This window comes from Euprymna scolopes, chromosome 20 (assembly GCF_053919585.1).
Source record: "Euprymna scolopes isolate OS-2025 chromosome 20, ASM5391958v1, whole genome shotgun sequence".
In the NCBI taxonomy this organism is placed as follows: Eukaryota; Metazoa; Mollusca; class Cephalopoda; order Sepiida; family Sepiolidae; genus Euprymna; species Euprymna scolopes.
In genome coordinates, this window is record NC_136501.1 from 60542318 (window position 1) to 60570194 (window position 27877).

Genomic DNA, 27877 nt, shown 5'->3' on the forward strand with positions numbered 1-27877 from the left:
TCTACTACTATACTGTTATAACATTTAAACTTCAATTAAATTCCTAGTCTTTGTTCCGGCTTCAGCGCCAATGGATTCTACCTGTAAGGGAGGTTGTGTGTGTAATGGGTAAACAAGTATTGCACAACATTCAACACATTCCTTCGATGGCATTGTCTATATTCAGTAGCAAGGGCAAATAAATGGCGACCAAAACCAATGTCGCGATAAGCGGAAAGCACATACGATACCTGCTGTTTTCAAATGCTCACCTATTGACGAACTGAGCGCGTTCACCGTCGTTTAGCTTCGTTTACTATAGGCGGGTTGAAAATTTTTTGTGACTCATAAAATCTCGGGCAACGTCGGAATTCGTCTGGTCTAACTCTCTCCCTCTCACTCTCTCTCATATATATATACATATATATATATATATATATATATATATATATATATATATATATATATATAAATTCGACAGCCAAACAACGTCGCAGCCCACAAGAGCCATGACAGTCAAAGAATAGGAAGTCCAAGACTCGAGTTTCGCCCTCATTTGGGCTCATCAGTTAGACACATCCGAACTCAGGATTCGAAACGCGAGCCTCTTGTATGCAAGGCAAGCACTCTGCCAACTGAGCAAACGCCCTGCACACAAGTATTTCTATTAACCAACACAGATCAACATATATATATATATATATATATATATATATATATATATATATATATATATATATATATATATAAGGTCCTTGCTAATGATGAATAGTTTCTCTCGCCAGGTTCGAATCTATCGATTGCTCTTATTCATAACACCCTGCACTGATGATTCCCGAAAGCATGAAACACTAGTGGCTGTAGCTATTTAATAATTATTATAGTAAATAATTGTTTACGATTATAATCGCGCGCACACACACACACACACACACACACACACACACACACACACACATATATATATATATATATATATATATATATATATATATGGAGGGTGCAGGAGAGGGTTTGGATGCGGAGTGGATGTAAAAAGTGACTAAGAAAATGCTGATTAAATGAAAATATTATTAAATCGTATAGAGTAAATTATGACCAATAAGATGACATAATACTACTAGTAAAATGTATATCATTTATTTTGTTTATTAGTTAAGTATTTTAAAAATCAAAACGTAACTAGCTCTTTGCATACGGATACAAATTCTTTTTTTATTATTTTCTTCTTTATTTGCTTAATACTTTTATTTGTTTTGGAAGTTTGTCATTTGGTATTTTTATACAAAACCTTCCCGTTTAAAATATGTCGATTACAAGACGAGCGTACTTTTAAAATTTAACGAAGATCATATAATATATGCCAGCAATATTTCTCCTACAAAGACGATATGCCAATTGAATTTTAAATTCAAAAACGGTTTCCAGCTGCATGTATGTCCCGGTCAGGGGAGATTAGATTGATTTGGTTCTTTTTCATCCATTTGTTGACAGTACTTCTCCACCGGAATGGATTGGCCTGCGTTTAAAATAAAACTGTATTCGATAAGATCAGTGGCAGACCACAAAATAGTCAGTATGCCCTTGTTTTGGTGAAAGAAAGATTTGGGAATTGCCATGGACTCCTTCGGTGTCTAATAACCTTTATCCCTGAGTGGCTTTTGGGTCTTGATAAGTGGTGACAACCGTGTAAAAAAAAACAAAAAAAAACACTGAACTGAGCATCACCGGTTGTCTATAAGAACCCACTCTTCGTCGGTAGTCACAACCGGGTTGTTCTTATTGCGTAAAAAGAAGATGAAACTTCATAACGGCGTTCTCTTCGCTTGCCGTTCAATTTGTTAGGCAACTATTTATCAAGTGATTTTTTGCTTTTCCAATCTCTCTCTAGTGGTTGAAAATCGTCGTATAAGTTACGTTTAATTTACAAGCAAGTTCTCGAACAGTTGAACGTGGATTGGCTTCAACTAAGTTTATTGATCTTTGTTAACCTCCGATAGCCAACCGTTACGCTCATCATCTTCAGGATTTTTTGTCCCCGTAATGAAATTTCTTAAGCAACCATTGTGCTGTGCGTTTAGCAGTAATTCCTCGGCAAAACACCTCGTTAATTTTACAAGCTGCTTTAGCAGACTTTTGGCCTAGCATGAATTGAAATATAAGAATTATGCAAATTTTCTTTATTTTTAAAATCTTGTATCTAACGTTCTGAAAAGAAAACATAATTGTATTAAACTGACTGCAATTTAAACTAGATAGAGCGAAACACGTTTATTTTAAAAAAGGAAAGATAGAGTAGAGGTATTATAATGAGTGCTGATTTAAAAATACACAATCTTTATCAAAATTAAAAATTCCGAAAGAACCTTTTTAATATAAGCATCACCACTTATCAAGGGCCATACGTCACTCGAGGATAAGGGTTTAAGAGTGCACAGTAATCAATTGGAAATCAGTAGTAATAGAAATTCGGTAAATTTGTTAACTTAAGTGGAACGACTCATCAAGAACTTGTTTACGTTGGACTTGAAGACAACCATATTGTAATCAATTGGAAAGCAGCCAAACGGAAAATAGGTGTGCAGTTCTAAGAAAGAAACTTTGTTCATGGAATCTACGTTTATGATTAGGCACGGATAAAGAGTGGAGGAATTATTAATAGTGTTTTAGGCTAGATGAGTGTGTCTCGTGAAAGTTTAGCGAGAGGGGGGCATAAATTGGAGCTTAGACGATAAAGCAGAGACAGACTCGCAACATCTCTGCTGTAAGAAAGAGGTTGCAGGGAAGTGAAAAAGGCGTCCGCTACATGGATACGAAGTATATTTTGAATTCTATCAAGGCATAATAAGTCCTTTCTAGCAGCTCCTGCCCAGATGTGGCAATGGTACTCCACCCTTGGGCGTACCTAGCTCTTATATAGGTAGAGAATTGCATCAGCAGTGAGATATCTACTGGATCGATAGAAGGACTCGACCGTTTTTCCAGCGACCTTCGCAACGGATTTGATGTATGTGTTCCATTTAAGATCAGGAGTAAAGGTCAAGCCCAGAATCTTGTCCAAACATGAAACCTTCCCAAGATGAGAGCCATTCATTTCTATGGACAAGACCACAAGTTTACCCAGATAGACAAACTTGAGTCATCGTACCGAAAAAAAAAAACATCCAGTAAATAAAACGTTGTTTAGTAAATCGTTTATTTTTTTGCATTTATTATTATTATTATTTGTTTTTTGTTTTTTTTGCATTTCCATACAGAAAACATGGATATACATATCACTAAAACATCCGTTGGGTCATAAGCTTAATTCGGTACCTTACTTGCCAGGGTAAGTTGCCTGTAGGCTGAGAGAAACCGCGTCACGCACACATACACACGCACACAGATATTACGAACATTTATAATAGGATTCCATATTAAGGTTTATTTATGGAAAGGATTTGAGAAAAAATATTTACAATTTTTGTAAATAGATAACCTGTTGCTGCGAACGTTTTACATGTAGGTAACCATATACTGAAGCTCAGTAAGTCGACAACAATAAAAAAAACGATAGAATAGAGAAATAATTACAACTTCTCTTCTGTAAGATAGGAAATGTATAAAAACAAAATAGTTCATTCGCCACTAGATGTTTAAGGTGTATTTGTAGTCGACACATGGCAGTAAAGATTGCTTGAGTGACACAACATTTGACCAGAATTAACAATTTCATTCAATCACAAGTGTGTTTAAGAAGTTTTATCACAGAGCAATCAAAAACGTTCATAATATAACATTAACTGAATATTCCGTTTTGAGACAGAAGCCTGTTCGAAAACAATGTCTTCTAGTGCACAACTGAACCAGGATATTTGACTTTTGAAAGTTTCACTTTAAGGAAGTGATTGTGTCAAAATAATTGCGTAAAATAAAGTCGGTTTTTTGATAAGCCAAGGATGGGTGCGAAATAAATGTTACGTCTTAGAACACAACTGAACCACGATATTAATGGTTGTATTTTAAACGTTTAGTGCAGTCGTTATTTACATATTCTTTCATAATATGTACAGTAGATTCTCTACAGTCCAATGTAGACTACAATGAATCGTGGCCTAAGTCACGGCAAGAAGGCATATGCAGCCTTCCTCCCCATAGAGTTCGCTGGGTTTAGCCACTGACTAGAGCAAGCCATCGATTTGATTAAACATGAGAGGTTTCGCCGATTTCGATGAAAATAAGACTATAGGCAGGTTGAACCTTTAGTGAGCCTCATAAAATATCGGGCAACGCCGGAATCACATCTAGTCTCTCTCCCCCCTCTCTCTCTTATATATATATATATATATATATATATATATATATACTAGCAAAAGTACCCGTCGTTGACTGGGTTAAAAACGCCTACAGAAAATGGACTCTGATTTATGAAAGTACTAGCGAGGGGGTTGGATACCCGGCGTTGCCCGAGTGTTTGGAGGTGTGTCTGGTCGGGCGGGGGTGGGAGGTTTTAATGAAAATTTAAGAATAAGCGAAGTAAAAAAAAGAAAACAGAAAACCGAACGTTAAAACTTATCTGAAAAATAAAGCGAGGGGGTACCCGGGCGGTGCGAGGGGGGCGTAATCAAAACAAAAAACACAAAAAACACTAACGTAAGGCAAACGGACGATGTTATATGTAAAAATCTTAAAAACAAAAACAAAAAAGAAAACCGAAAAATGAACGTTAAAACTCCGAAAAATACCCCCCCACACCCAAAATAAAACACGTGAAAAATGGCTTAAATAAGCCTGTTTCAATATTAAAATTTTTAAAATCGGTGGGTACCCCGGGTGTTTTTGGGTGTGTGTGTGGTCGGTCGGGGGGGGCGGTTGTTAATGAAAACCTAAGAATAAGCGTAGTAACCCCCCCCCCCAGAAAAACGAACGTTGAAAAATGGATTCAATAACCCTGCTTCAATATTAATTTTTTTTAAATTTGATAAAAAAAACCATCTCACAACACGATTCGAACCCAAAACGTTTAGAGAATGACCTAACGGTCTAACAAACTAAGCTAACACGACGTACATGAAATTGTGTCAGTTCGTCAAATATTTAAACTAAATCAGGTTATGACGTCGTCTGACGCATGCGTAAAACCGATCTCGTCATGAGAGGACGGTTTTTGCTGACCCCCTGTAGTAAAGTGTTTATTTCATGGTGAAATAATTAACGTTTTTAGCCAATTTTTCGATATTTGTAGGGCAACAGATGGGGATTTCATAGGAGACAAAGTTTGTCAATTTTGTTCAGTCTGTCAAAAGCTTTTAGCATACACACAAACATACACACATACATACATACATACATTTTCGCTTTCATATATACAGATGATAGGTTGTGAAAAGGAAGGATTGTAAAGAGATAGCTTCGAATTTTGGGCTATCAAAACCAAAGCAAAATATGATGAAAGTAAAAATGAAATAGATAACCCCCATAATTTGTTATACCATACCTGTTCGCAATGAAAAACTTATCACAATATTCTGTGGATCTATATAATAAAAAAAAACCTTTAAACTTTGTGACATATCTCCATTCTATGGAGGTTAGGTGCGAACGAACACCCCATAACTTTATTATACCATATTTCTTCAAACTGAAACATAATTATCAAAGTATACTTACGCAGATACATATGAAAAGTCTTTATTAAAGTTTCTGCCTATTTCCATTCCATGGCGCTAACGCAGACCCCACATTTTTATTATACCATCCCTATTTAATTTAAAACATACTTATCAACGTATTATTATGTACATCTATATCAAAAACACGTGTACACGTTTTTTTTTTAATTTTTAATTTCCATACTTTGTGGAACAGGCGCGAACGCAGACCCCACATTTTAATGAACCACTTATCTGCAGGATCAAACATACCCGTTCCTGTGTCTCGATACATCAGCTAACATTATATGTGATCAGTTTTTTTAAATAGTCAACCATATAGGAGCCTATTCGCGACCAGACACCCCCCCACACACATTCAGCTTTTTCTTATAGAATATATATATAAATGTAAATTATATATATACGTATATATATATATATATATATATATATATATATATATATATATATATATATATATATATTAGGTCCTTACTAATGAAGCCAAGGATAGCTCTCTCGCCAGGTTCGAATCTATTGACTGGTGTTAATCGTGACACTCTGCACTGATGATTCCAGAAAGGATGAAACACTAGTGTTTGTAGGTATTTAATTATTTACTGGATATATATATATATATATATATATATATATATATATATATATATATATTATTAATTTATAAAATATATATGGCGATTAAGCTACACTGAATATTCTGCGTTTCATCCACTATAGGATTCGTCAGGCTTATGCGCATAAGCCTGAGGAATCCTATAGTGGATGAAACGCAGAATATTCAGTGTAGCTTAATCGCCATATATATTTTACAAATTAACTAGCAGGGGTACCGGGCGTTGCTCGGATGTTTCGAGGTGTGTGCGGTTTTGAGTAAATCAAAACAAAAGAATTAAAAAAAAATCGTTGCCCGGGTGTTTGTTTCCGGGGTGGGGATTGTTTAAAAAAAAGTGATGTTAGGTAAGTAGGAAGGATCAAACCCGGAGTATTGGGGCGAAGTTGGAAAATTAAGTGTGAAAAAAAAAAACATGCGATGTTAACAACTCAGCCACCAAGAAAATCCATTTTAGGTGTTTATGAAAAAAAAAAGACTACGGTAGGTCAGCGCGAATGTGAAAATATAATGTGAATTGTCCGGCATGCTAACCACTATGCCACGGAGCACTGCAACTGAGTTTAGTGATTTTAAGTAACTTAACATGAAAGAAGTGAACGGTTGTATTAAATTAAATTTTGAATAGAAAAAGGTACACATTCTATAATGAAAAAGATTAGAAACTTCCCATAAGAATTTCCTATCAGAGTTTTAAAACATTGACCTGACAGGAATATGGGTGGAGTGTGGACAATACTTATGAGACTGCCATGCTGATAATTCACAGAAAAAAATAACTATAAATAATAATAGAAGGGAGAATTGGCTTTCCTATTTGTATAAAGCTCTTGGATACACAATGTTTGATATTCTACCCTCTGGTGCTAATTTATATATAGATTGTGTGGGGAACCTACCCGTGAACATCCTACATAAAACTGTCCGTGACTAAAGCAAGAAGAAGCTAAGTTCAGACCAACCACTGCCAAGGTTTGTCCTTGCGACTTATTTATTGTCATGGCAAAACATAATTTTATTGGGAAGTGAAGCCTTTTAAATGGAATTGTTGAATCTGATGGAATAATTGGTATTCTAGGAAGAAATGTAAATTCGCCTGTAACTACACCAGTCAATATGACTGCTTCTATCACATGGGGTTGCATTCGTGTTACAAATAATCTTGTTCCATTGCATAGTCGTGGAGCATCAAGGTTTCTGAGTAACACAATTGGACATCCAGATTTCAGTTTTAATTTGTGTGGTGGCATACCAGGTAATTGCAAGGAATTTAAAAATTCTGTAGGGTACTGTACAGCATGGTCATTATCTACAGTAGAATCTAGAGAAGTGTGAATTTGTTCCTCACCTGGAATTTCATTAAGCAGTTGGTCATTGATGATGTGTACCATATCATTTTTTGGAGCTAAAATTGCTCTTTCTGTTAGCCATTGAGGATTAGTATAATTTGCAGCTATATTTGGGTAAACTTTGTTACAAAGTTCTGCGAGTGAGGAAACAATTGATCCAATACTTGAAGTAATTACAATTTTACCATGTTTGTCTGTTGGAATTTTGCCATCTCCAATTTGTAGAAGTATGGAAGCAAATTTATCAGCCAATGGGTCACTATTAAGATGGACACGCATGTTTGTAGATAAGGTTACAGTCTTGATGTACTTCCACAAATATGACAATTTAATGCAAGCATCGAGCTCATCAGCAGGACTTCCACGTGGAACAATAGGAAGCGTTTGTCGGAAGTCACCAGATAATAAACGTGTGATGCCACCCATGACAACATCACGTGACTTGAGATCACGCAATGTTTTATCTAGAGCTTCAAATGCTTTTTTATGTGCCATTGTACATTCATCCCATATGATCAAGGAACAATTATGTAAAATTTTAGCTGAATCTGATCCTCGTTCTATATGGCAAATTGGAATAGAATCTTTTATTAATGATAATGGCAATTTGAATGTGGAGTGAGCTGTTCTACCACCAGGAAGAAGGGTTGCTGCAATACCTGATGATGCCACAGCTACAGCTATTTTTCCTTCTGACCTTACTTTTGCAAGAATTAACTTAGTAACAAATGTCTTTCCTGTTCCTCCTGGTGCATCAAGGAATATAAGGCCACCTTGCTGATCTTCAACAGTATTAACTACAGTTCGAAAAACATGAATTTGCTCACTATTTAGTTTTGCAATACCGTCCCGAACAATTGATGCTTGCTCATGTGGTTGATAGCTAATTTCACGTGTCCAAGCAGTAACAATAGGATGTGTATTAGATCTATCAAATCTGTCAGTGTTTTACCATTAATCTTATATGTAATAACTTCAATATGAACCAGAGCAGTATTGAAGATTTTGTCTGTAAAAGTTATACCAGCTCCAGGATGTTGATTGCGTTCCCTAAGGAAATCTTCACTTAATGATTCTTTGTGTGTATGCCAAAGTCGTGTTGGATAAGATACTGCACAGGTAGTTGACATGATAGCAAACAAATGTCTCAAATTATGTGCCAAGGCAGATGTAGATGCTTCCAGTAATGTAGCATCCCAGTGGTTATCATCATCAAGCAGTCCATGTGCAGCACATGCATCTCTGAATGTATTCATAATTTGACCATTAATATTTTTTAGATCATTAAAGTTCTGTGGACCTCTAACATGATGTAAAAGCAGTCTCAAACAGAAGCATTCAAAATGATTTGGATGCACGGTGCCCAAAACTTCAGTTTTTTTAACACACGGGTAGCCTTGAACTGACCTACCCTGTAAGCGTCGCTTGAATATTTTATTATGAGTGTCCCATGTATAATAAGCGGGAATTTCAGCATACAGAAGTGTACGTGCGAAAGCGTCTGTTTTACACAAATTGAAAAACGCTGTTAAAGTAGTTGGAGGTGGATGTGCAACTCTATCAGCTGCGTTATTTTCAGTGAAGTAAACCCGCTGTCCATTTTCTAGATGCACTGCGAGGTGAATAACTGTTGGATGATGCGCATGTATGTGGAAGTTAAGTATTCTCCAAATGGCTTCATTAGTGGAAATATAACGGCCGGTTTCATATCTCTTAACTTCATCATGAGCATTATGTTCCAATGTGAAGACAGCTTGATCACTGCCTTTATTTACATATTTACAAATGTACTTAATTGATTTTACACTATTACAATATTCAACATTGACATGTGCATTAAAAATCTTACAAAGGGGTTTATTGTATGGTACAACCCATCGGTTGTCTACATGAAACATTGCATTCCCAGGGAGGGTAACTGTTGTTTCAAAGCCTCCAGAATCAGTAGGCAATCGTCGATATAATGGGTAACCATTTTGATCTGACCGAGTTTCATTTAAAATTTTCTTTGGATATCTCTTAGAGCATTTTCCTTCTTTGAGACATGGTGCAGAGCTGTTTAATGTTCCACATGGTCCATGAATCATGTTGTGTCTAATGATATCATGTAAAACTGGATCTGTTACAGGATCAGGAATTTCTGCACTGATAACAGAGTCTATGTCAGAGGATCTCAATTTTTGCTGAAGCCAAACCAGACAATGAGCATGTGGCACTCCTCTTTTCTGCCACTAAACAGTGTACATATATGCTACAACCACTCCGAAAATGTTTCCTTTTGTAAGTAAATCCATAAGGACATGTAGCTTTAGATGAAAAACTTTTGCTATGAGATCATGCCGATCATGTGGTTGTTGATATGGAAGGAGTTCGTTCACAATCTCTGGCCATTTGGGATTGCAGGTAAAAGTTATAAATAAATCAGCAGTTCCATGTTTTCTCACATAGACCAATGCATCTTGTGTGCGTTCATGCATATATCGTGGTCCTCCAGTAAATTTTGCTGGTAGTATGGTCAAACGGCCCACATTTTCAATGTTGCCATCAATATTTACAGAATCTCTTAAGTGAATGTAATCAGCAACTCTTAGCTCCCTCTGATGAGTTTTAATGTAGATAAGCCTCTCATGCTCTATTTTAGCATACATGTCAACTATGTATTGTTGGAATAGGTTCCTACATTTAATCAGAATATTAAAACTGTCGTCACGGACCATAATTCGGAATGCGTAGAAAGCATTAGCTGATATTTTTTTTCCTATTACTAACTCTTTATTTTGAGGATTTGTCTGCCATACAAAGAAATTATAACCTTCTTGACCTGTCCAATGAATGATTGGGTACTGTAAACCATCATATGACCAATGTGTTACAGCAATACGCTGTAGTTGATGGTTTCTGCAATGCAAGATGATATCTCGCTGATGAAATTCTTGACCGACTATTACAACAGCAACCTCAGGTGCATCTGGAACATTGAAACAACGTTTATGTTCTTGTCTTGGAGTTTTATCAGCATGTATAACTACTTTGAAATCATCACATGGAGCATGCTCCATAGCCATCTTGAAGTTTTTGATAAAGTTATTTTCTCGGTGAAGCATATTTTGCAAATCAAGAACAATGTCAAACTTTGTTTTGGGAGCATAATTACGTCTTGTCGTAGCTTCTTGCTGATCATCATCCATGGAATATATTTGAAGATACTGTGGATTTCCAGTATCGATGGGAAGCAAAGAACCAAGTCTATGAGAAATCTGCCCACAAACTTTAAATGTCGGCATGTAGGCTCCTTCACGTATTTGTTCAGCACCGAAGCTTGTCATACTGAAGCAGTTATTGTAACTCCGGATGTTGTTCAAGAAATGTGTTGAGTATATTGAATTGTTATCAATAAGTGAGCGTAATGGTTCAGGAGGTATACCTAAATCTGGAAGAATAACTTTTCCACCAGAACAGCAGATACCTGGTGATTCCCGATCCCATTTCTTTGCTTTGCATTGTCTGCAAGGTGTCCCATTACTCAATGTGCCAATTTGAACATCTGAGCGTAATTGATAAGTACGTGTAGCCTCATATGTACATCCTTCGTGCAACCGGAAAGATGATTTAGGAGCAGTTGTGGGTAATGTGTGTCTCTGCATTGCTTCTAATATAGCCTGTCTGTTTTGCGCAACCCTAAGTTCGACATATGTGTTTATATCCGTAGGTTGCGACTGGTCCGGCTCATATAAGTCTGGGTCAAAAGTACCTTGATGTGACCCATAGTCCTGATTTGCATTTTCGTTCAAGGAAGTACTAGAAGTGTCTTCCTGAGACTGTTCATAATGTTCCCATTGTCGACTTCTTTTTCTGGTTGCAACTGCTGTTGTATTACGACTAAGGGAAGTCTTTTTTGGTGGCATATTTTATAAAAGATTGTATTGTGTAAAAAGTGAAAAATTGTTATATACTCAACTAATGAGCTCTATGGTCTTGATGTTTGACTTTTGATATTTGATTGCCTTTTCAACTGAAAAAGAAAAAACTGACAGAATTCAGTTTATGTTTTTATTGCCCCCCCCTCTTCTACCGACGAAAGAAATAAATTCAACGTTTCCATTAATGAACGAAATGTATGAGTCTACCACATTATGAATCGATGTAGATAATATATGAGGGGAGTAAAGTTTATGTAAATGCAAACATCGGACTGTATTTTGCAAACGAAATAAACCGGTAATGATGTATATTCATTTGTTATTTATTGCGGACAAAAATGGAAATAATCATAGTTCTTGTAGTGGCCAATTTTTGTTGAAAAAAAAACATTGCTGTGGATGTTTCCAATACCCCGGTTTGGGGGGAAGTTATAATCGCCCCCCCCCGGCAAACAGAAGGACCCAAATATGTAAACTGTGCAAAACTGGGCGGGCAAAAATGAGGGACTTAGTTGTGCACAGCCGATTTATCCTAAATTTTTTGTAGGTTTCTTATGAGTTTTCTATTGTATTCGAAAGAGTAAGGAGTAAACTTAATGTGCCAAAGGGGAAAAAGTATTTGTACACGTGAGAAATAAAGTTTTCTGTGTCTATTTCCGAGTTAATTAGTAAAGTGAAGTGGTAAGACATTGTAAAAAAAAACACATTGTTAGTACAAAACATGAATTAATTTGTGTAGGGAAAAAAGGAATAAATTGCAAAAAAAATAATAAATAAATAACCACTGATGTAATAAGTCACCCGTCCCCTGAGTATGAATTCCGAAAATAGTGGAAACATAGCATAATATAAAAGTAAAAAATTAAAAAAAGAAGTCGTATTATCGTCTGACAGCGAGGAATGAAAATGAAAATGTAACGATTTTAAACATGCCGTCCCGTAAATCGCAGTTCTGATTTTTAGAAAACCCTACCAACGCGAGTCTAAAATTAATGGAAGTCGAGTAATCGAAGTAATGTATTCGGTAATGCAATTCAAGATAACGTATAGCGTTTAGTTTGTGTTTATGTTTAAGGAAAGAAAGAGAAACATAGGGAAGTACCCCATCACCATCACCAAAAAAGCGAAAAAGACAACGAAAGGTAAGAAAGAAAGAAAGAAAAAAAGAACGAAAGGAAAGAGCAAAACGGAAGTTGTGTTTATGAAAGTAAGTTTGGTGCGTTTCACGTAAATGTCAATCCAGGTTTTCATAAAACTCTAACCACGCGGGTTATAACGAAATCGAAGTAATGTAATTGTGAATTCAATTCCAGGTAACGGATTGTGTTCTGTTTTAATCTGTTTTATGCTAACCAATGGCAAAGTAAGCGTGGTTCGTTTCAGCGTAGGTCCAGTTCAGTTTTTAGATAAATTCTAACTGGTGGTCGGTTTTAAATGTCTCCTGTGAACGGTCTGGAACGGTGTAAGTGAGTGGCGGTGGAAGGATGAATTTTATAGAGAGAGTATACTTTACTACTTCCATTAAATGTAACCGATTTTTACAGTGGACTCTCACCAGATAGAATATAGGAACCTGTGATCAGCGAGATACTGGATACGTAATAAACCTATAACATACGGCAGATGTCGTGATTCAGTTTGTGAAGATACGGCTGCACCAAATGTATACAGGTGCAGTCCTATAAAGGTCAAAGTCGGAGGGGAAAAATGAGTTCATTTTATTTATATAGAGATAACTAACTCTACCTACGTATTGAGAACTTTTGAAGTAAATACTTAAAGTTTACGCATTAATCTATACTTTCGTATATTAGGTTTATGTGAGTAAATGAAGTAGTTATATATATATATATATATATATATATATATATATATATATATATATATATATATATATATATATATATATGGTGGGTGCAGGAGAGGGTTTGGGTGCGGAGTGGATGAAAAAAGTGACTCTCTGCATAAAACGAAGTCCTTTGTAACTAATTCCCCCAAACAACTGCTGGGCTGGCGCCTTACAGTCTTCTAATAGTATATCCGTTCTCCGTCGTTCAACCGAATTGAAATAATCGCTGTAAATATTCGGTGCATAAAATTAACACGTGTTCATAAAATGCGGTTGCCTATGTTGAAGACCTAATTATGCATAAGATGTTTAGACATCTAAACATTAACGCACATTCAAAATAAATATGCATATGCGTGTTTCTGTGTTTGTGTGTGTGTCGTGTTTTATGTGTATATGAGTATAAGCTGTACATGTGCGGCCCTGTCTGCCTGACTGCATATTCAATAATTCTCAGCCGATTGGCGGAAGTGTTCTGATCACAAGGGAAATCACTTTAAGCACAAGTGTCTTTTTCGTAAATTACATCGCATTTCAATCAACTAATCTAAAAGCGACATATACAGCTTATTGCCGCCATTTCCCGCATCACATTCGCTTACATAACAATCACATTATACTTAAAATTCATTATCGTCAGAATGACATGTGAATATATATATATATATATATATATATATATATATATATATATATACATATATATATTACTCACTTCGCTGGTTGCAAATTTAATTCATCACTATACATATACAAGCAGATGTATCCGACGATGCCCGGTATTTAACGTAATGGAGATGTCTTTTAAAAATGAAATTAAAAAAGCGGAAATAAGCTGAGTAATATGCATGCGAGCATTATATTTTTTTCTAAACACTCCACTCCATACTCGTGCTGAGATTCAAACCAAAACCTTATGACGGTTAATCATGTACGATAGTCATTAGCCCAGCTTTCCACGATCTTTTAAATGTGTTTATTAACCTACTTATCCTTAGCATAAGGAAGATATCTTTTGAACGATCTATGCATGACATCCAAGTAACAATGTTTCAATTTTGTTACCCCTTAGCAGCAGTTTTACTGGGTGAAAACCGATTAGAAGGTTATTTACATGTCTGAATATTTTCAAGTATACACATTACAAATTCATTGTGTATATAGGTTAAGAAGTGTCCCGACACACACACACACACACACATTCTCACTTTTCTAGATATATAAATTACGTATAGTCAGAGCTATTACTTCCTAGGTGTTACTCCCTGAATGAAACAGCACTTAATAACACGTAGAGCTGTTTGAAAATATACATATGCCATTCATAGAACACGTGCGTGAACATGGTAGATTCGTAAAATGTAAGCAGCTTATATATATATATATATATATATATATATTTAGTAGAAATGGTAATTAATAAAAACTGAAGAAAGTGCTCAATACTGTTGTAAAGCAAATATGCGTTTTATTTTTTATTACCGTATCTTTCTGTTAAGTTACATTATTGTTTCAGCTACCCGGGAAGTTCATTTCTGGTGTGGCTGAGAACATAGGGATCCTTGGAAGGGAGAGGGGGATATGTGGGGGTAGAAAGAGGGGGTTGCTTTAAAATTCGAGTCTTAATGTTAAAGTTTTGGACGTCACATCTAACCATTAAAAACACACTAATGAAAATGAAAATATTATGTATATGAGCCTGGGAATGAGTTTATGTTCATATCTATGTATAACCATGTCTACATCGAACGAAAGTATTGCGCCTATGTACCCACCAATGAACTTACATTTGCATCTATGTAGACGAATATGTTTATACCAATAACTGTCTATATATCTGGGTGTGCATGTGTGGGTATACACGCACGTGTACATTCACGTGTGCGTCCGCGTGTACATGGGGTACTGATATATATGTGCACGTACCTATGTATACGTGTGTGGATGTGAGAGTATATGTGCCCGCTGCCTGCTATCCACATAAGTGTTTGAGAGCGTGCAGCTGTATATATGTCGATGTATGTATTCACGAGTATTAGTATCTGTATGTGCGCATGTGCTTGCATGTATGCGTGAGGGTGCAAGTATGTCTGAATCAATATGCGTATGTAGGCCCGGGGTATGGGTGTCGATGTGTGTCTGTATCTGTGTATGAGCGCATCTATGTTTACGCACACGTACTCAATTTAAGGATAATTTGACGTCAGCGGGAGCGGCGCGGGTGTCTATGCATGCATGCGTGCATATGTGCATATATCTGCACTCCAGGGCGGAGATGTATGTATACATGTGAACGTTTCTTTAAGTATATATGTGTGTACGTGCGCATGTGTGTGCTCGCGCATGCGGCCGCTAGCTAACCCTCTCCAAACAATTAACAACAAATAGAAATCAAATAAATAAACCGAATCACAGCCCACCCCTCTCCGAACCTAAGCGAACACCCAACAGGCCAAGACATACTTATCAAGAAATCGTCTCACTAACGAGACACCAAAACTTAAACATTAAGACTCGAATTTTAAAGCCTCCTTCTACTCACTACATATCCGCCTCCCCCTCCAAGTATCCCTATGCCCTCAGCCACACCAGAAATGAGCTGCCCAGACCCTCCCTCACAACCACCTAAGCTCCTTAAACTCCAAAACTAAAACATTACTGACATGCCAAGCGCCCCTCCCACCTTTTCCCCTGGTTCACTTCCTCTTTTTCCGCTCTTCTCGCATCCTCCTGACATCATTCATTCTTTCATCCCATCATAACGAGCATTTCTGTAAAAGTCTGAGGAAGCTACAGACGGCAAAAAAAACGGCCTGGTACCTGAAAAAATAAGGTAACTTAACAGAAGATACGGTAATAAAAATAAAACGTATATATATATATATATATATATATATATATATATATATATATATATATATATAAAGAAGATAAACAAAGAGTATTACGCCGCGTGAGAAAGATCTGCAAAACACATCTTACAAATAAAAATAAAATTACTGTCGTCCACCAGCTTGCCATGACAGTAATAACATATAGTTTTGACTGACCACAAAAATACATCACCCGGTTAAATGTAAAGACACGGGAGCTACTAACGCTTCATAAAATCATATATAGAAATTAGTGTCTACCAAGACTGTATTTGCCAAGGAGAGAAGGAGGACTAGGGCTTTCAGAGATCAACCATTAACATAGGGCAACAATAGTGAGCACATCCCCCAGAACCACACCCTCTCAATGGTATATGAACTTCAAAAAACAAGACTTAAGAGAACCACATCAGTCACCCAGCTGACCAACATTTTGCTCAGGGCTGTCTAACAGATTAGGCTGAAACACTAAACAAGCCTGCCAGAGAAATAGCAAGAAAGAGTCGACAGAAATATGCCGATACCTTCCAAAAAGGTACCTTAAAGAATGGGCCAACATCAGCATGCAAAGTACTCTGGAGAACTCTCAAAGGAATAATAAGACAAAGAAGGTTTCTTTGGACTCGCTCAAAAGTGGATCCCTCCACCACGATCAGGGAATGATTATAATGGCTGCTTAAGACCAGCGATTTCTTACCAATGCATTCAAGAAGATAACAGGTCTCACTAATGACAACACGTAGATTCTGCCTTTACGGAAATGGAAAGTGTGAGTCATCTAGTATCAAGTTGCAAGGTTCTTTTAAGGGATGGCTACTACACAACGAGACATGATGAAGTATATAAGTACATCCACTGGATCATCTATAAAAATAAATATCCAATGTAGCAGTAAATCCTGGGAACATCAACCTGAAAGAACAGTTGGAAATTTACTTATATATATTCATTACGACCATGTAAGCCCTACAGCCACCTACCTTGAAAATGCTGCTGTCAAACCTGACATAGTTATATGGAATAAGCCAGAGAGAGTTGCAACCTTGGTTGAAGTGAGTATCCCTAATGATGGTTTAAACAGAGATAAAAGGGGGAAACATACCAAATATCAAAGCCTCATGTATGATATGGAAAGAAACTGGAATCTTAGAGAGATATAAATCATACACGTTATTATAGGTGCCACGGGGCTTATGAAGTAGAACCTGGTCATACCTTAATAATATTCCTGGTAAATCAAGTGCAAAAGAGATCTAGCCAATTGCACTTAAGGGAAAGACGAGGATACTAAAAAGAACTCTCGGTTGGTTTCAATAAAAAGCATCAAGGCAATGTTGCCACTTGTTTAGCTACCCCAAACATAGTGTAACAATTTCAAATGAAGAAAATTAAATATACATACATGCTTACATACACACAAAACGTGTGTGGAAAAAAAAATTATAGTAGGAAGGCAGGCTCGGACTCGTACCGTGAACGAGGAAAATAACGAGCAAAACGTGACGTCTTTGCTGTTACGACCACTGCCTAACTGGAAGTGACATAGGTTAAGATTAAGGATAGACAATGGAAAAGAAGAGACGACTTTCGAAAATATCGGCGAAAAAAAGCGACACCTCCGTGTAGAAAAGTGGCCAGTTGAATGTAAAGTAATTAATGTTTTTAGCCAATTTTTCGATATTTGTTGTCTGAAGGGTAAAGCTTCTAAACGCTACTGATCTTATGAAATTACGTTGCCTCTGTCAAATGTTTTAGGCAGACATGCAAAAATGCATACAAAGATTTTTATATTTATAGCTCAAATTTTCGACATAAACCGATTAAAACACTTGCCCTATCGCTGAGTACCGTTTTATGTAAAATTTCAAATGTTTAGATTAGTATTTTTCTGAGTAATTTTATAGAGATCGCAGAAGTAATTTTTTTTTTAAATTGACCCCTATTATGACCCCTTAACATTTATTGTTTTGGGCTCAAATAAAGTTAGTAAGTTAGATTAATGTCTAGGAAAACTATCTTTAAAATTTCAAGTGTTTAGACCCAACAATGTCTGAGGAGTTTGTTAGAGTTCTCACAGGCCAAATCGTTCAACTTTGACGCCTTACAGCCAAATTTCTGGCCGAAAATCGATTACAAAGATTTTTTCCAAATTTCACTACCCAAATTTCGAGTCTGTAGATTGAGAATTGGCAGAGTTATTGTGTAGCGACATGTGCAAAGACAGAAAGACATACATACAATTTCACTTATATATATATATATATATATATATATATATATATATATATATATATATATGATCACTTCATTTAATCACATCAATTAATATAGAAATATATAATTCTCTGCGTAAATTTTAGTATTTACTTTAACAGTGCGCAATAGATAGGTAAAGCTAAGTAGTGAGTTAAACTTTACTCTAGGAGACAAAATAAATTTTGAAATTGACAATAACAATAGAAAAACAATAAAATAAAAAAATAAACATAGTTATTCATAAATAACTCTCTCTGTCTATATATATATATATATATATATATATATATAGCTGAATGAGTGTGTGTGTGTGTGTGTGTGTGATCACGAATAGGCTCCTATATGGTTGACTATTTTAAAAATTTGATTACATATAATGATAGTAGATGTATCGAGACAAAGGAATGGGTATGTTTGATCTGGCAGAACGGTGGTTCATTAAAATTGTGGGGTCTGCGTTACCGCCTGGTCCACAAAGTATGTAAAAAATTCAAAAAAAAAACGTTTAAACGTGTTTTTGATATAGATGTACATAAGAATATTTTATAAGTATGTTTTAACTTAAATAGGGATGGTATAATAAAATTGTGGGGTCTGCGTTCGTGCTTGACCTCCATGGAATAGAAATAGGCACAAATTTAATAAATAATTTTCATATCTATCTGCGTATATATATTTGATAATTATGTTTCAGTTTGAAGAAATATGATATCATAACATTATGGGGTGTTCGTTCGCACCTGACCTCCATAGAATGGAAATATGTCACAAAGTTTAACAAGGTTTTTTTATATTATATAGATCCACAGAATATTGTGATAAGTTTTTCAGGTATGGTATAACAAATTATGGGGGTTATCTATTTTATTTTTACTTTCATCGTATTTTTCTTTGGTTTTGATACCCCCGAATTCGAAGCTATCTCTTTACAACCCTTTCTTTTCATAACCAATCATACTTTCATAAATCAGAGTCCATTTTTTGTAGGCTGTTTTTGAACCCAGTCAACGACGGGTACTTTTGCTAGTATATATATATATATATATATATATATATATATATATATATATATATATATATATATATATAATAGCATAAGTGCCCGGCGTGGCCCGGATGTATATATATATATATATATATATATATATATACATCCGGGCCACGCCGGGCACTTATCTATATATCTATAAAAACAGAGATGTGTGTGCCACAGACGATTTCTGATTGGTTAATCCAATAATCACATCTCCTAAAAAAGTATAGTTCTTACGCTCTTAACTTTACCATAAAATATTTTGGTCTTATTTATTGTCCATCTTGGAAGGGTTTAATTTTTTTCTAACTTGCCATTTACAAATTAGAAAAATACGAAAGTTACAGACATCACAATCCAACCTCTGACTCAACGTCCGCCATTAACACAAGAAAGCAAACGCTGGACAGATTATTAGTACTACTACTACTACAAACAATACAGCACGAAAACACGCGCACACACGCACACACACTCACGTCCACTACCGTCCTTGGCTACGTCACGTTGTTATGGCAACACGATAAATACAAAGTAAATTTGATTTTCTTCATTTCTACGCAAATATTACGCAAATATAAATCATATAGAATATATGTATGAATATAATTACACGTAATAGTTAAATAAAGATGATCATCGTATAAGAGAACCGAAAAAAAAACTAATAGGGAATTTGTATAAAGTTGTATTTTCTTTATAAATAAATAGAAAAAAGGGGTGTTGATAAGACTATCGATACTTATACAGTTTAGTGACGACATTAAAAAATGGAAATATTGAAAAAAATTTTTATTGTCCGTAACTGTTATAGACTGAAGGTCTCCGAAAAAAAATTCTTACAGCGAAAAACAATTATTTATCACGACGACGTCAACGTGGCCATTTTGGAAATGTACCTAGCAGAATACCTCCATTTTAGGCCAAATTTCGCAATCTAGCCTTTTTTTTCTCGCCATATTGAGATGCGCACAACACATCTGAAATTTTTTTACGTTTTTTTTTTTTTTTTTTTAATCTGCAATTTTTTTGCGTATTTTTTTTTATAAATAAGAATACTATTGAATATGCAAAGAAATTGAAGAATGCAAAGAATTGAGGAATTTTTATACGAGATTATTTTCGAAACATGCTCAGTTGGACACGCATGGATAACTTCGAAACTTCGTTTATTTACTTCTGTTACAAATTAAAAAAAAAAAAAACACCCCAAAAATGGCATCTGTCTTCGCAAAAAAAAAAAAAAAAAATCTCATTCTGGTGGGGGGGAAAAAGAGCTAGATTGGCCTAAAATGCAGGTATTCTGCTATGTACGGCAGTTACCTGCCCTTGGGGAATTCCTGGGCCTGCAATAACATTTCCAAAATGGCCACGTTGACGTAGCCATGATAAATCATTGTTTTTCGCTGTAAAAAAAAAAAAAACTACTTGATCAAATGAAGTGAAATTTTTTTCGGAGAACTTCAGTCTATAACAGTTACGTACAATAAAATTTTTTTTCAATATTTCCATTTTTTAATGTCGTCACTAAACTGTATAAGTACCAGACTATCAATACACACAAAAAAATATAGATTTATTTTTGGGTAAAGTTCCCCCGGGTTTTCCTTTCACTTCAGTAAATAATGGTCTTTTGTTATATATATGGCGTACTATTATCTTTATATATATGATGTTTATGTTTATATATATGTATAAGTGATAGTGTCTGTGTGTGTCGGTGCGTCTGTGTGCATTTCCCTACGTTAAAACTCTGTCAATTTTAAGCCTACAGATTCGAAATTTGATATACAGGGTACTGAGATTTGGGAACATCGATGTGATAGGTTTTCGACAGAAATTTGGCGATTAAGTGGTCAATATTCAACAATTAGACCTTTGAGAACTCTACCAAACTTCTCCTACAATTTAAGGTCTGAACACGTGATATTTTATATATATAGATTCCTTGGACATGGATCTAACTTATTAACTTTACTTGATCCCTAAACAATAAATGTTACGAGGTCATAATAGGGGTAAAAGTTTTAAAAAATTGACCTTTTTTTTTTCCTAAGCAAACACTTCAAAACACCTGGGCAACGCCGGGCACCGATTGCTAGTGCTATTATATATATATATATATATATATATATATATATATATATATATATATATAATAGCATAAGTGCCCGGCGTGACCCGGATGTTTGGAGGTGCATGTTGAGCAAAAAAGTAGTAGTAGAAAGGCAGGCTCGAAGCCGTACCGCAAAGGAGGGAAAGAACGAAGAAAACTGACGTCTTTGCTGTTACGACCAGCGCCAAGCCGGAATTGACGTACGTTTAATTAAGGCTAGACAATCGAAAAGAGGGGATGACTTTCTAAAATATCGGTGAAAAAAGCGACCCCCCCTGTAGAAAAGTGCCCAGTTGAAGGTGGAGATATTAATGTTTTTAGCGAATTTTTCAATATTTGTCGTCTGACAGGTCGAATTTACAAAGCGATTCTTATTTTGTAAAAATCTGTCGCCTCTGCCGAAAGATTTAGGCAGACATGCAAACATACATACATACATATATACATATATACATGGTGATTGGTGATTGTCACTTCTTGACAGAAGAAGATCATCTTTCCCTTGCTTTATTGTTGATTACTCATTCATTTTTATGTATTTTTGAAATATCTTCTTTATTTTTTAATTATATATACATATATACACTTATACACACATACATATATACATGTGGAGATGTGATCAAGATGCATCAAATCCTATATTCTGTGCGAACGAAGGTGTCTTTCAGACCAATCCTGCTCTTACACAGTCTGTTGCAAAGGTCACACTTAAGTTGAGATTGAGGGATGCCAACTGGTGCTGCTCTACTGTGGACGCTCATATGACGCTTCAGGCCTCCATTCGATTTACAGACCACAGAGAAAACAGAGCATCTGTGCCCTGCAATGTTTTTCCCTTCAAAGAAAGATTGATCTCCATGTTAACGCTTGTGGCTAGCTAGGCCAACTCCGGATTAAGCCATTTTACTGCATAAATCACAGAGGAGGTTCTGCATGAAATCCTCCGACAGACCTGATATATCTGACATATTTTTCTCCGGATATCACGCTTCATTTTTACATGCTCATATTTTTTCTTCTCAAAACTATCACAGCCATGATAGACCAAGGAGCGCCACTTTTTACGATCATTGGAAGCACTTTCTCAACTGAACACGTCAATATCAAGAGCTTTAAGATTATCTTTGGTGGTATCCTTAAGTCATTCCTCGGTTTATGTGGTGGACGGTTTCCTTGTGTAATTTCACCATAGAACAAGCGCTTTGGCAATATATCGTCGTCCATCATTGTCAGATGTCTAGCCCACCTGATCTAGTTGCGTATAATCAACTTGATACAAGGTATGTCAGCTCGCATGAGAACCTCCATATCAGGTATAAAAATGCTCCACCAGACGCCCAGAATGTGTCTCAGAAATTTCTGGTGCACTCTCTCTATGACTTTTATGTCTCTACCATAAGTTGTCCAGGCCTCAGAAGCGTAAAGCAGGTATGGTAAAATACAAGATTGATATACACTGATCTTTGTATGAATAGTTATACCCCTTTCAGACCATACTCGCTTATATAAGTCACCAAAAGCCTTAGTCTCTGGTTGTTAACAAAAATTGTTGGTTCCACATACAAACTACCGGGTGGAGGTGTGCACATGACCTCAATTTCTTAAGACTAATAGTACGCTCAAAAGACGCACAATTCTCCGAAAACAGATCCATGATACCCTGCATATCCCTCTCACCATGGGCCACAAGATCGGCGTCATCAGCATAATTCACGAATCAGGTGCTGAAAGTTCCTTGTAGAAGTATGAAAACGACGAAGATCAAAGACCCTACCTGTGGTTCTGAAACGCAAATAAACACCTAGAGAACATTTCCTAAAGGCACACGATAACGTAGTTGCAAAATAAATTTAAAACGTGTAGGTGCTAGGATATCACCCTGCTTCACACCATTGTCGACCGAGATGGGTTCCGATAGGCATCCGTTGAAGTTCAGGCGAGCCTTCATATTAGTGTGGAGCTCCCTGAGTAATCGTAGAAATTGAGGGGGACATACCAATTTCCCCAGAATTATCCATAGGGCACTTCTGTTCACCGTATCAAAAGCCTTAGTCAAATCAACAAAAACATGATAAAGCGAAACAAGGTGTTCAGTACATTTCTCCTGCAACTGCCGAGCAGAGAAGATCATGTTCGTGGTTCCTCTGCCCGGATGAAAGCCACTTTGGCTTTCTGGAATGACGGATGGATAAATATACTTTAACAATCTCTTGAGTAGAACTCTGGAAAAAACTTTGTCAACTGCTTCCAACAAACTTATCCCACGTTAACTTGTACAGTGATATAAGAATTGCATCAACCGAATCCTGATGGACTGGAACACCCTCCCAGACATCAGTGATAAGATGAAGAATTTCCTGAACAAGTTTATCACCCCCATGTAAGAGGACTTCCACAGTAATACCACCAAGCCCTGGAGCCCTTCCAACGTTCACTTCATTGATTGCACCTCTAATTTCATTCTCAGATGGGAACACAGACATTTCATGGATAAGCTTCTGTTGTGATAAAAATTCATTGATGACGTCCTCAAAGAGATCAGAATAATGCTCGGTCCAACGAAGGAGAATCTTGTTAGGATCCTTTATAAGGACAATTCCATCACTTGAGAGTAGGGGAGATGTAGATAGTGTTTGAGGATAAAAAGGTTTTTTAAGCGAATGTTACATGCGTTTGAGGTCTTTACAATCAAAAGCCATCTGGATTTGGTTGGCGAGTTTAGCCCACCACTGATTCTTCATTTGGCGGAGTCGCTTTTGGAGAATACCCTTGTTTGCTTTAAGTGACTGTTGGAGGGACTCTCGACCTCCATGGGACATCTTATGGTGCAACTCATTTTTAGCACTTAAGAGTTGAGTAATTTCAGAATCATTATCATCAAACCAATCTTGATGTTTAGATATGCGGAAGCCAAGAACATCTACACTTATTTCATAGATTGTATTTTTTAAAATGCGCCCACAACCCATCAAAATCAACAGAATTAACTACGGACCGAAGCTTTTCACATACACTTAGATCATCCAGCCTGGAAACATCAACCCGCCTGGGAATCCCAATACCACACAACCTACACTTACACCTAATACATATTTTCAACTTCCCGCTTCCCAAAAAGTGATCTGTGCTGCACTCGACTCCACACATAACACGCACACTACAGACGTCCCGCAAATCTGCCTTCCTGGAAATAATGTAATCTATCAAGTGACCTTGTTTTGAACGAGGATGGGTCCAGGTAAACGTATGGACCTCTTTGTGGCTGAAGAAAGTGTTACAGATAGCAGGGTCAAACTGAGTGCATAGATGGAGAAGATGCAGACCATTACTGTTGGCTCTACTTACACCAAACCGGCCGAGTGAGTCCCCGGTGTGATGATCCTTGCCAATCCTTGCATTTAGATCACACATGAGTAAGATCTTCTCAGATACATACATACACACATACATACATGTTGGTAATTATAATTGTCCATCCAAACCGATTAAAAATGCTGCCCTATCTCTGAATTAACTTTATGTAAAATTTCAAATGTTTAGACCAGAAATTCTCTGAGTAAATCGGTAGAGAGTGCAGAGGTCAATTTTTGTTTTAACTTTGACCCCTATTATGACTCCTTAACAGTTATTGTTTTGGGCTCTAATAAAGTTAAGGAACCGATATAAAAAATTTCAAGTTTTTTGGACCCAAAATTGTCGGAGGAGTTTGGTAGAGTTCGCAAAGGTCAAATCGTTGAACTTTGACTCCTTAACAGCAAAATTTCTGTCCGAAAACGGATGGCCAAGATTTTCCCAAATTTCAATACCCTGTATATCCAATTTCGAATCTGTAGACTGAGTTTTTTTCGTAGGGAAAGATACACAGACACACACACACACAGAGGCAGACACTTTCACTTTTATAGATATATAGATATACATATATATTTTACGACATGATCAGGTTGACATACAGGTTCTCATCAGATCACCGAAGTTAAGCAACGTTCAGCCTTGCTAATAGCAGATGCGTGACTATTTGGAACTTTTAGGCGCTGCGTGTGCTCTGCGATTATCTGAGCATTGTGTCAAGTAGTATTGAACCTCCACTTGTCACTGTTATTTAAAATGTCGATTTAGGAGAGGTGTGGTTAGTGATTGCGTAATACTTGCCACAATATTTCCACACGCCGGCACCCGACTAATGGGTACTTATAATCTGTCCAGACTGAATATGTATATATGTATGCGTATACAAAAGGCGTTCCATAAATAAGGCCTTCTATATTTAATAGATCAGATGGGATCGTCAATTGAAAGACAGTTATGACTGAACCAAGCATTCACGATCTGAAAATATGCGTGCGCAAATATAAATTTAATAATAAATATACAATAAAAAATACAAATGGTTAAATAGGTTTCAATAAATATATTCCATCTACAGTCAGAAAAAAGATATCTTTGATGGGAACTATGTAACATATTGAATTGTTTATTACTAGTGGGCGTATCCGGCGTTGCCCGGGTGTGAAGAGGTGGTGTAATAAGGAACCCCGGTAGGCAGCTCGAGAAGAGAGAGGTATTAGAAAAGTAGGCAGGCAGGCAGGCAGGCTGGAACCCGTAACGAGAAGGAGGAAAAGAAGTGAAAAAAAAAAAAAACTAATGTTTTAGCCGATGTGTTCATCGCGAAACCGGAAATTGCGAGCGTTAGAATATGGGTAGTCAATCGACAGGAGACGATGACTTGGGAAAATGTCAACGAAAAAACGGCGCCTCCTTGTAGGAAACAGCCCAGTTGAGGGTGAAGTAATTAATGTTTTGGCCGGATTTTTCGATATTTTTGCTTCGAGAGACCGCGCTTAAACACGATTCCAATTTGCTCACGCCCTGACGTGTCTGTGGGAAGTATTTTCGAGACCTACAAACACACACACATTTTTCCTTTTGCATATAAGATTATTTATTTATTTATTCCAACGAGTGAAAAATTCCTACATTGACAAGCCTTCAAACACACGTTTTATTCGATAAACAATACTTCAATCGATCTACGACAAACTTCTTACAAAAATATGTACTTTTGTTCTTGCTCAACAATGTACGTCGTAAAAGAGACAACATAACACTCAGTCTAAACACACACTTGTTCCCCAAAATAAGGAGAACCTGAGAGTAAAATGTTAAGAAAAACAGGGAAAGAGAGAGAGAGATGATGATGATGAGAGAGAAAAAATAATAAAAAGGAAAGAATTATCCCTGCTTTATATATAATTCGTTCATGCACCACGCGTACGGAGCAGCTGCACAGGTATACTCATACGCACACGCACACATGCAAAAGTCGACCGTCTATTTTTCCTGTCATTTTGAGCAGTGTTTTCGACATGTTACGTCGATTCCGAAAGGCGAGAGGTCATCAAATGGTCGCGTTGTCGCCAAGAGCGCCACCCACACATAAGAAATCAATATGATAAACAGCGCTGGAGAATCTTAATAATCCAGCTTCCTCCTTTCATGAGTATTTGCTTATACGTAAATATTGGCGTGATGGGACACCATATCTGACCCTTTGCTAATAATTCGCGTTTACCTCAAGGCGCGTAATGTAATTGATACAGTTGTGAGAATGTCGAATCTGTGGTTCAATCTATAATTCACGCCTATTAGCGGTACTGGATTTTCATCGATATTTTATGTTTTTCCGCTGAAATTTGCTGTTGGTCTTGCGGAGATTTGACTTCTAATCATCTTTTTTTCTACTTTCTTCTTCTTTTTTTTTCGCTGTTAAAAAACGTTTCTACAAAGTTTTTACGCCTTCTATATAATGTATGAAATTTTATCTTTTTATAGTAAACCCCTCTTAAGTGAAAAACGCAATAACCTCCAAATCGAAGCAAATCGTGACCGCCACTCGCGACAAAATAAACAAAAAAATAATTCTAACAGCCGGTCCATTCATAATTTACCAGGATTTCTGACTATATAATACGACAAATTTAGTCGACGAGTTTAGCCGGGCCTATTTGATCTAGCCACAGAGGAGTGATTCGGCGGGCAAGAGGTTCCTGATAGACGAGACCACCATTTATGGGCAGAGTTCATATCTACAAGCAAAGGCGCTTTAAACGCATTGGCATTTTGAGTTGTGGGCGTTTCTCTGTAATCATAATTCTTTCTAGTAGTGAAACAACAATTTGTTCTGCACACCAACTGCTCCGTGTCAGCTGGCTAAACACGATAACCGGCCTTAAGT